The sequence below is a fragment of the Perca flavescens genome, chromosome 2, assembly GCF_004354835.1.
Source record: "Perca flavescens isolate YP-PL-M2 chromosome 2, PFLA_1.0, whole genome shotgun sequence".
In the NCBI taxonomy this organism is placed as follows: domain Eukaryota; kingdom Metazoa; phylum Chordata; class Actinopteri; order Perciformes; family Percidae; genus Perca; species Perca flavescens.
This window is the reverse complement of record NC_041332.1, coordinates 19,300,303-19,309,678: the sequence shown is the minus strand read 5'-3', so window position 1 is coordinate 19,309,678 and position 9,376 is coordinate 19,300,303. Positions and strand designations below refer to the sequence as shown.

The window sequence follows — 9,376 nt, the reverse complement described above, 5'->3', positions numbered from 1 at the left end:
CATAACACACATGTAGAGAGAGGAAAAGAATGTATGAGAAATAACGAATCCCTCCATAACAACCTGTTTTAAATCTGACTTATCCAAACTTCTGTCACTGTGTTTTAAATAATCCTTGAAGTATGTTAGTGGGCCAGCAGGTGTGATCAGTGGAGTGGATTTGGACGGCCAGTATTGTGTTTGTGAGTGTCACTGAATTCGTCTAAAATAAATTTAACTCATTGTAGGTCATATCTCCCTTCTATCCACCAAACACAGGCAGGCCGATGTGCTCAAACACGTCAGAATAAACTTCCATGCAGACTTCTCCCTCTCTTCCTGCTACGGTTTCTGCACTTTCCCCCTCAGTGAAATTTACCACAAATACCTGCATGACATGACTTGACATGACTGATGTTGCTCCTTGTTAAAAGCATGCACAGAAAGAACAGATGATCCATATTTTAACTGTTAACTAACTTTAAACCCTTTTTTATGGTATCTACACTATCAATGTGTGTATTACGCAGAAACAAATACGATAATTTTACACCGAGGCCATTATGAGGTGTGTGAGACAGTTTGCTGTCCTAAAGCAAGTTGCAGGAAGCTGCCTTATATGTGAAGTGGTGTAACAACAGACAGTGACCTGTGGCTGCAGAAATGAACCAACAGGATGAAGAACACAATCAGCTCTGGATAGACACTTTGTTTTCACAGTGTGCACGTGAAAACACATACAGTACACTAACGGTTTGCAGCAGAAAGATATACATTATATTTTGGAACATAGTTTATGTGTGTTAACTGCTGAAGTGACTTTAGATAAAAACCAGTATAATTTTTATCCAGTCACAAAGGAAGAGAAGTTGGCAGCTCTGAGGATTTTTACATTTTCTTTTTTGGGAATGTGCATTTTCAAAAGTAGCTTTCACTTACATAAACTATATGAGACATAGTTGGACCTAAAGTGGTTGAAAATGTTGAGGGTGCAGTTAGTTTGTGATGGCAGAAGCAGAATTAATGTTTTTACTGATGAGGCTTTTGTATCTGAAGCACTGGTGCCTTCAACTGGGGGGGGGGCTCTACGGCCACCCTGATACAACCCACTCGCGAGTAGGGTTGGGTATATCGTTTGGATTTTTACGATTCCATGCCGAACCGGTACTTTTAAAACATTCCGATTCCTAAACTTATTCTTCTAAGTGTAATATGTTTACTAGCAATCACATGCAGTGAATAGTTAATATGCTTTTACGTCCGTTTTGGTGAACCCAGAGGGAAAATATGGCATTTTGAAAGTTAGCCTACATTTACAGTAGCTAGCTAACGGTAGACTACAGAGAAAGTGTGATATTTTTACGTCTGTTTCAGAGCAACAGAGGGAAAATATTTCAGTCTAAAGTGGACCGAAATGAGGAAACAAAATTTGCGTTCTAATCCGGTCAGATTCCTACCGGTTGCGTAGGAACTGGTTCCATAGTGGAAGTGGGTTTCGGTAACCAACCCTACTCACGAGTTGCATATGCAAAATATGCAATATGCAAATTTTGCTGTATAATTACCTTTTAAGGAAAAAGACCACTAGCCTATTTGAAGACCAATGAATCACCTAATACATACACAACATTGTTGTGGAACTTGTTAACTGTACCAGTATTAGTAACAATTACTTACATTAATTGTAAAATGTAAAATATGAAATCAAAGTATATCAGTAAGCATTTCCTTAACTCTCATATTGACATAGTTTTCAACTAGCCTATATACTACAACAGCGTGATAATGAAATTTAGTTATGGCTTTTTGTTCTGGATCTATGAAAAATATTTCTGGGGGCACCACTGAGCCCAGTCAGGATGGACGGAGGCTAAAAACTGAATTGCTTTTTCAACTCTGTCTCAAAACAATACTCACATGCCCATATGTACACTGAAAGCGGTATTGGTTGATAAAATCATTCCTCCTTTCCGTACAAGGTAGAATTTATTGTTATTCTCGCCATAGACAATATTTAGTGTTTTAGTATAATGTACCTGTGGCCATGCAAGTATTGTTTAATATAATGTGAATCTATTATATATTATTGTTATTCAAACAAGATTGTTTTAATCTCTCTCTGAAACAAGTAACTGCATCAGAACTTAATCTAAAGTTTATGTGTAGTACTGTTTTATTTTATTGCCTACAGTGATAAAAAATAGTGTATGTACACACCTTGTAATGCCAACAGTGTGTGAGTCCTTGCTCTGTTTCATTCATGCTGCGACACGCTGCCGCTACATTTCTATCAGCCAGTCTTTGATGTGTGACAGATTTGAAACAGCAGGAGGACCGGAGCTTGGGGTAATGACAGGGGTTGAAAAGAAACTTTACACCCTACACAGCAAAAACACAACAATAGACCACGCCTCCCTCCACTTCTCTGCTCTTTTTGGAGATCTTTTTCTTTCTCTGTCTTCTCTCTCTGACCATATATGGTAGGAAATTGAACCAAAAGCTCATTGGTACATGGCAGACAAAATGCAGGTAGACATTTCCCTTGTTTGGGATGTTATAGTAAAATCATTTTCCTTCATTTATGATTTGTTGTCAAGTAAATATAAGTTACTCTTTAATTTGTTTTTACAGAGAGAATACATTACCAGAGGTGCAAAGAACTACTGAGAGTATACTGCACTGTACTGCATGTACATGCTTGCACTGACATGACTGACAGACCCATTGCCTTCTCTCTAAAACCATTAAAACATACACACATGAATACACTCTTGCATGTTGGTTGACCCCTTTACATTTGCTTCCTCTCTCCACAAGCGTTATGTGTTTTGTGTCATATTTCCACTTTGGACACATCAGCAGTGCCACACCCCTGCAGGTATAGACGAGACACACACACACACACACACACACACACGCTCGCGCACACACACACACACACACACACACACACACACACACAATCTGCCCAGATGCTCCAATCGTAAAAAAAAATCTCTGACTCTCTTCCAACAGTAGACAAACAGGGTGTAGGCTACTCACATCCAAAACACTGGGTCAAAGGATCAAACTAAGGCATTGTCAAATCACCATTACTGTCTGGTAGTATCAGTAGTACAGCTCTGCTCTAATTGGACCAACTTGAGAGTAGATTGACTTTAAATCATGCAGCTCACAATCACCCGAGTGATGAATGTGTTTGTGTCTATATATTGATTGCTTTGTGATGGTGGGCTCAAGGTGCACATTTTTATTTGAAAAGGGTTAGGGTTAGGGTTCACACTAGGTTAAATATGAAATATTTTTAAGTGTATGTGTATTCAAAATGGTGCCAGAGCTATTTGCTATTTTTGTTATTGATACATTATGTAATTGTTATTTTATTATTTATGATATTATTATAAGCAGGCCACATCTCACATCACATATCAAAATCATCTTCTTCTTGTGCCGTTTGATTTTCAAAGTAGAGCCAAGAAAAGAATGCCTTTTTATTAAGGGTCTACTTTTTGATTCAGAGGTACTTTGCAGCGACAACTCATACCTCCACGTTTGCTGGTGAGCTCTTGAACGCAGCATGTGCCGCGGGGAGGGGGACGGAGGTGGGCGGGGCGTTTCAATTTACCTGCGAAAAATAAAACTGGGCGGATTAAAAGTGAAGACCGTCCGTCCTCGCAGAGCCACGCCTGAGCAGCTGGACCGCATGACGGAGAGGTGAGACGCGGCTGAATACAGAAGAGGCTTTTTCACTGAGCGGCTTCTTTTGAAGAAAGTATCGTCGAAACACGGACACAGACAGACGAACTGAGCTCACCTACAGTGCCTGCAGCTGAAAACCAGGTGTGTTGTCATTTTTATAAAAAGTTGGGTGGTATTAACTGTGTCTTCAGCAGATGGGAATTGTTATTAACTTGACATTTTGAAGGGTAATGAAGAAAAAAAAGACTTTTAGTTTAAGAAAGTCAAGAAGGAATGTATTTGTTTTACTCAAGATGCCCAGGTGATCTCATCAGGCGACACAGAGGAGCCCTTTAAACCCGCGCATGCTCAATCTTCACTGGCTTGTCTTTGAATATTGATTTATTTGTATAATATGTTGTGCGTTAGTATATGCTAAACCTTTCGGTGGGACTTTTGCTGAGTCAAGACTGTTGTGACATTCATTTACAGCTCACAAAGTCACTTCTCTTTGTGATGCTCACAAGACTAAAGACCCCCAATATAACCATGTGTAGCCTACAGACAACCAGTTATATTTCATACATAAATGTATATAAAGATTGCTTGTTTGATAAACTCTGTTTAATTGTAAATTAAAAGTTAAATTCATAGTTTAGTATACCTGTATGGACACACAACTTTGAATTTGGCATTTAAGGTCTGATTGCATGTTTTCTTTATTTACCAGGTGGTGGTAATAATAATAATAATAATAATAATAATAATAATAATATAATATGCATTGTGACACAAACCGCATGAAGGTTTGGACTTTAGCTTATGTCTGTTATATTTACCGTTTGGATCCTGCAGTGTCACGCACCGTAGTGTGTCTTGTTGTTTTGTTAGGTAAACATGAGATGATCTTTTCTTTTTTTCATAAAACAAACTGCACACACCCTGCTGCTGCTGCATGTCTACCAAGCGGAAAACTTCCGGGTCTGACAAGTAGAGCCAATGCAGAAGTGCCGTAAAACTGCATGCTATCTAATTTCCAGCAGGGGGCGACTCCACTGGTTGCAAAAATAAGTCCCATTGCATAAGGAAATGACCTTACTTATCACTTGATTTATTACCTCTGTAAACATTTTCTAAATTATGGTCCCATTTATGTTAAAATAGACTATAAAAGCAGGGGATGCTTTAGGGGGGTAGCTACACACCGTCTTGTCAATTATGACAGAGGCTTAGCAATGCATATCCATGGCACAGTATAGATAGATAGATAGATAGATAGATAGATAGATAGTAGATCAACTTGTTTTAGATAGATAGATAGAAAGATAGTTGACTGTGTTTTCATTTCATCAAAGTTAATTGGAACATTTTTGTCTCCTAAAAATGTATTGTTCAGCGTTCAATAACATCTTGCCAACCAAGCTAGCTAGCTTGCATTAGCTGGTAACTTAAAGGTATTGTGGAGGATTTTCCCGAATTTTAGAAAAGAACCGCCCTCTGTACTTTTTGAAAAAATGCACATGCGCAACACTCTGCCTGCTCCCGAGAGGGAACGCCTATTAAACGTGTGCGCGAGAGTGCACTGCTTGCAAGTTGCTGTCGGCATGGCTCATACAAGCCTACTTTCCAAAAGAAGATTTGCACTTTTTCACAAATTGAGATGTTTACCGTGTGTGCGTGACTTGTGCCAGGGCTAGCATCGCTAATCATAGCTTACATCAACTTTTACTAGCAGTGATTTTAAATGGATTTCTCCAAATAGCATGCCAAACTTTACCTGTGGAGTAGAAACTTTGCGACTGAGGCATCAGTGGGAAGCCCAACCTGTGCTTTTAGCGCACGCCAGCGTGTGAAATATTCTCCCAAAAGCTTCAATGAATGGCTGAAACCGTAGCTCAAGCTCACCACACATATACACCTGAAAGCTAGGGACATGCACGTACGACGGCCTTACGTAAACCTATCACCAGAATGATTGACAACTAGGAGGACCAATAGTCTTGATGATCCACCCGGAAAAAGAAAATCCTCCACTATACCTTTTTTAAGGGAAAGTCTTCCAATTTTCAATCAGCTCTGTGTACTGCAGTAGGCCTACAGGCAGATGAATGGCACCAGTGCCTGGAGGCCAAATTGTTTTTTTCCTACTATGGCCACACCAAGACCTGCCATTTAATAGCAGCTCGATTGGGTTGGGGTTCGGCATTGACCTCAAGTGGTTATGGTTAGGATAGCTGGTTGCGTAAGCATGAACGCCTGGCCAATAGTAGTGTATGAATGCTATTGAAGGGCGGGTCTTGGCGTGGCCATAGTAGGAAAAGGTGTATATTGCAGGAGGTCCCTGGTCCTAAACTGCCTCTGATGACACTGGTTTAGCTACGGCAATCTCCCCCCTTAGCTCCGCCCTCTTGTCTAAAGATGCTCACTTCTGGCTCCAAAATACCAAGATGGCGACACCCTAAATGCAAACTTAAAACGGCATTCCACAAACCAGTGGGTGATGTCAGACTGATGTTACGGTGTCTACCCTCAGGATACAAAATTGACAAGCAGTCACAAGAGGACTTTGTGGGGATGATGAGGAAGTAGGCCTATGTCTGACAAGATAAGACTGTTTGTTTCAGCTGGGGCATAATTATATTCATGACTTGTAGAAATAGTTTGCAGATCAAAATGTAGTCTTCCTCTTTTGGTTCAGCTTGGAAAATAAACTGCTCTGCCACAGCTGGAACCCTCTCAGCCCTCTTAATTCCGCTCTCATCACCTTTTTATACATAAAGTCAAATGCAGACCTTGTTGTGCTGAAAATGCAGACCTTTCTCCACTTTTTTGATGTTTTTTGATGCAAACTGAACAGCTATCTACCCCTGTCCATTTAAAAAAAAAAAAAAAAAAAAAAAGAGGAAAAAAAGAAAGCATCTTCTCATTCACTGTACTCATACTTTTGACTAATCCCTTACATCGGTGCCTCAACATTGTCGATATCTTATGAGTCCCTCACCCCACCGGCCTCGTACCGGCAGCCTGGCTGCAGATGGTCGGGCCGGACTCTCTCTGAGGTAAGAGCCATGGAAGCCTGGATAAAGCGGGGATTGACTGGCAGCCAAGAACAGGAGAGAGCAGGGGCGTGGAGATGATGAAAGAAGTGTGCACAATGACCAAAGAACACAGGAGATGCAGATTAAACGGGTCCATGCAGACAATAGGAGCTGTAAGGTTAACAAGGTGATTCTGTTTCCAGACATGGTTAAATAGTCTTGTGGGAAAACCCTTCCAGTCAGACACTGAGACTTAATTCCTCATCCTGAGGTTGGGCATGTGTTGGGTAGTCTGAATCTAAAGACAAGAATTGATACAGAAAAGTGGGCGTGAAGATGGAAGCAGTTCATTTTGAAATGTGCAGAGGCAGTTTGTGCAACTTCCTGAGGAAGTTAGCCCATGGATAGCTTTAACAGTGAAGCCACATACATGTGAATGTCACAAGTTAAGTTTTAATGGTTTTGTGGTTTCAGCCTGAGAATGGATGATGCATTCAGGACCTTGTGTACTTACTGTAAATATGTGATGCTGTTAGTTTTCTCTGACCTCCTGCTGCAGTTTTTATTTTAGTACTGTATGATAAAACCAGAAGAAATGTGACTGTGTTCCTCTTCTCCTCCCCCACTGATGTTCGAGAGTCTGAGCACATAATGAACTTAAAAGAGATACGGATGACACCTTGTGCACTGATCCCTTTATCCCTCACTCTATAAACACACACAACACACGGTCTTTATCCCTCACACACATACTCAGCTGTTTGTGTGTGTGTGTGTGTGTGTGTGTGTGTGTGTGTGTGTGTGTGTGTGTGTGTGTGTGTGTGTGTGTGTGTGTGTGTGTTGCATCCGGTGGATAAGGAGTTGGGAAAAGACGATATCGCTTTACTAAAGGGTGAAAATTTAAAAAGGCTAGTAGGAACCACTGAGTTAGTCTCAACAGAAAGAAGTTTGAAAAAAAAAAAAAAAAAGCTTTCTGTAAGGCTTCCATTGATTGGAATGTCTGTTTTTTTAAATTATTTTTCTGTGAATGTATTTGATTAAACAATCATTTGTAGAACCCTCTTGAAAATGAGAATTTGCATCTCAAAGGGGTAGTGAAAGCAGATCGACGGTGATGGATCTTATCTTTTTTTTTTTTTTTTTTAGGTATTTCTTTTTTTTTGTGTGCTTCTTCTCCAGGGTGTGGTTGGGGAATAATGGCATGTCTGTCTCTGCCCAGACTTGCTCCCGACATTCTTCTCTGACTGCAAAGCATCCCTCCACCGACCTTGCGCTGCTAAAGGCTTTAAATGCTTAGAGCCAGTCTTAATGTCCTGAAGCCAAATATGTAATCGCTGCACATTTATCACCTGTGGCGGAAATTGCAGATCTAAAGAGAGGGTTGGGGATAATGAGGAGTGGGAAAAGGAGTCGGGAATCTGTGGAATTCTGTGTAATGAGCTGGTGAGGAAAGAATGTGAGTCAGACAGGGAATGTGTGGAAATGTAGAAAGCAAGAGTTGTACTGTAGAGCTCAGGTGGAAAGCGGCTAATTTTGTCTGAATGTTTTGAGCCTCAGTTCATGAAAACACTGGCAAGGACTGAAATGACCCATGAGTAACTATTTTTTTTTCTTTTTTTCTTTCTGAAAAGTAACATATTGCTAGTTTAGGTTTTACCATTATCTTTACATGTGTCTGTTTTGAAGCACTAGTGTACATTTAGCTTTAGGTCATCAATTTCAATTTTATTTGTAAGGGACAGTGTGCAATTTAAACATAAATGTAATCATTTAATGCATTGCACCAGAGTTAGCCTTAGGCTAATTTGCATCTGTAGTCCCACAGATCTCGGTAAAGAGGTTGCGGTCTCATAACAATCTTATAATTATAATAAAATAATTAAGATTAATAAAAATACAATGAAACAACATGAAATGACAGCTAATGTTGTGATAATGTGCCCAAACCTGTGCTATACCTCCTGTTACCTTCTGACAGAGCAGTATATTTTATCACCTTGAGGAGTTCATATCTGTTCACACACCTCAGTTAAATTTTTATGCGAGAAGTTTAAGTCGCATATCAAAGTTTAAAGTCATTATACAAACTCAACATAGGCTTATAATCCCACTCATGCGAGCAGCGATAACCGACTCTGTTTTAGTTTCAGGACGTGCAAAGTGAACTTTACGTCTTGCGTTGTACATTGTTGAATTTTACATTAAATAATGTTTATAGATTTGTATCTGCCTTCTGTATGTAATTGGAGGGTGGGCAAAATGTTCTCAATTCAATGCAGTCCTGTACAACACCAGCACTATAAAGAACTCGATGAAAGCTACATAGGCCTGTAAATATTACGTTTTTTAATTGTTCAAAAGACAAAAATGTATATTATTTTATATGTTTTGGGGAATTTAGAGAAATGAGGGGAGAGAGAGGACTGGCCTCCAGGAAACACCCCATGTTTTGATGTTGATCTGCATCAAAATACATGGTAATACCATAATGATAATTTTCTGTTTGTCATTGGTTTTCAAAGAATACCTTAATCCTGATTCTGAAGAATGAAAGGGGTTTCTTCCATTTGAATTCATCATGATGCTTTTGCACCATTCAAAGTTTATAATCCAAAACCTAAGGCAGTTTATGTCGAGGCTTGTCGACCACTACAACTATATTGGTCAACAGTTAGTTCAAA

The 9,376-nt window shown here is 39.7% G+C and overlaps 1 protein-coding gene across 2 annotated transcripts in view; it reads left to right on the top strand.

Moving 5' to 3' along the window:
- The first annotated feature begins 3,640 nt into the window (after positions 1-3,640).
- The window catches only part of LOC114564637 (myosin-9), a 30,202-nt gene continuing 24,466 nt past the window's right edge, over positions 3,641-9,376 (top strand). For both annotated transcript variants that reach the window (XM_028592103.1, XM_028592109.1), the window contains exon 1: positions 3,641-3,819. The gene's annotated coding sequence lies outside the window, so the exon portion shown is untranslated. The remainder of the gene's footprint in view (positions 3,820-9,376) is intronic.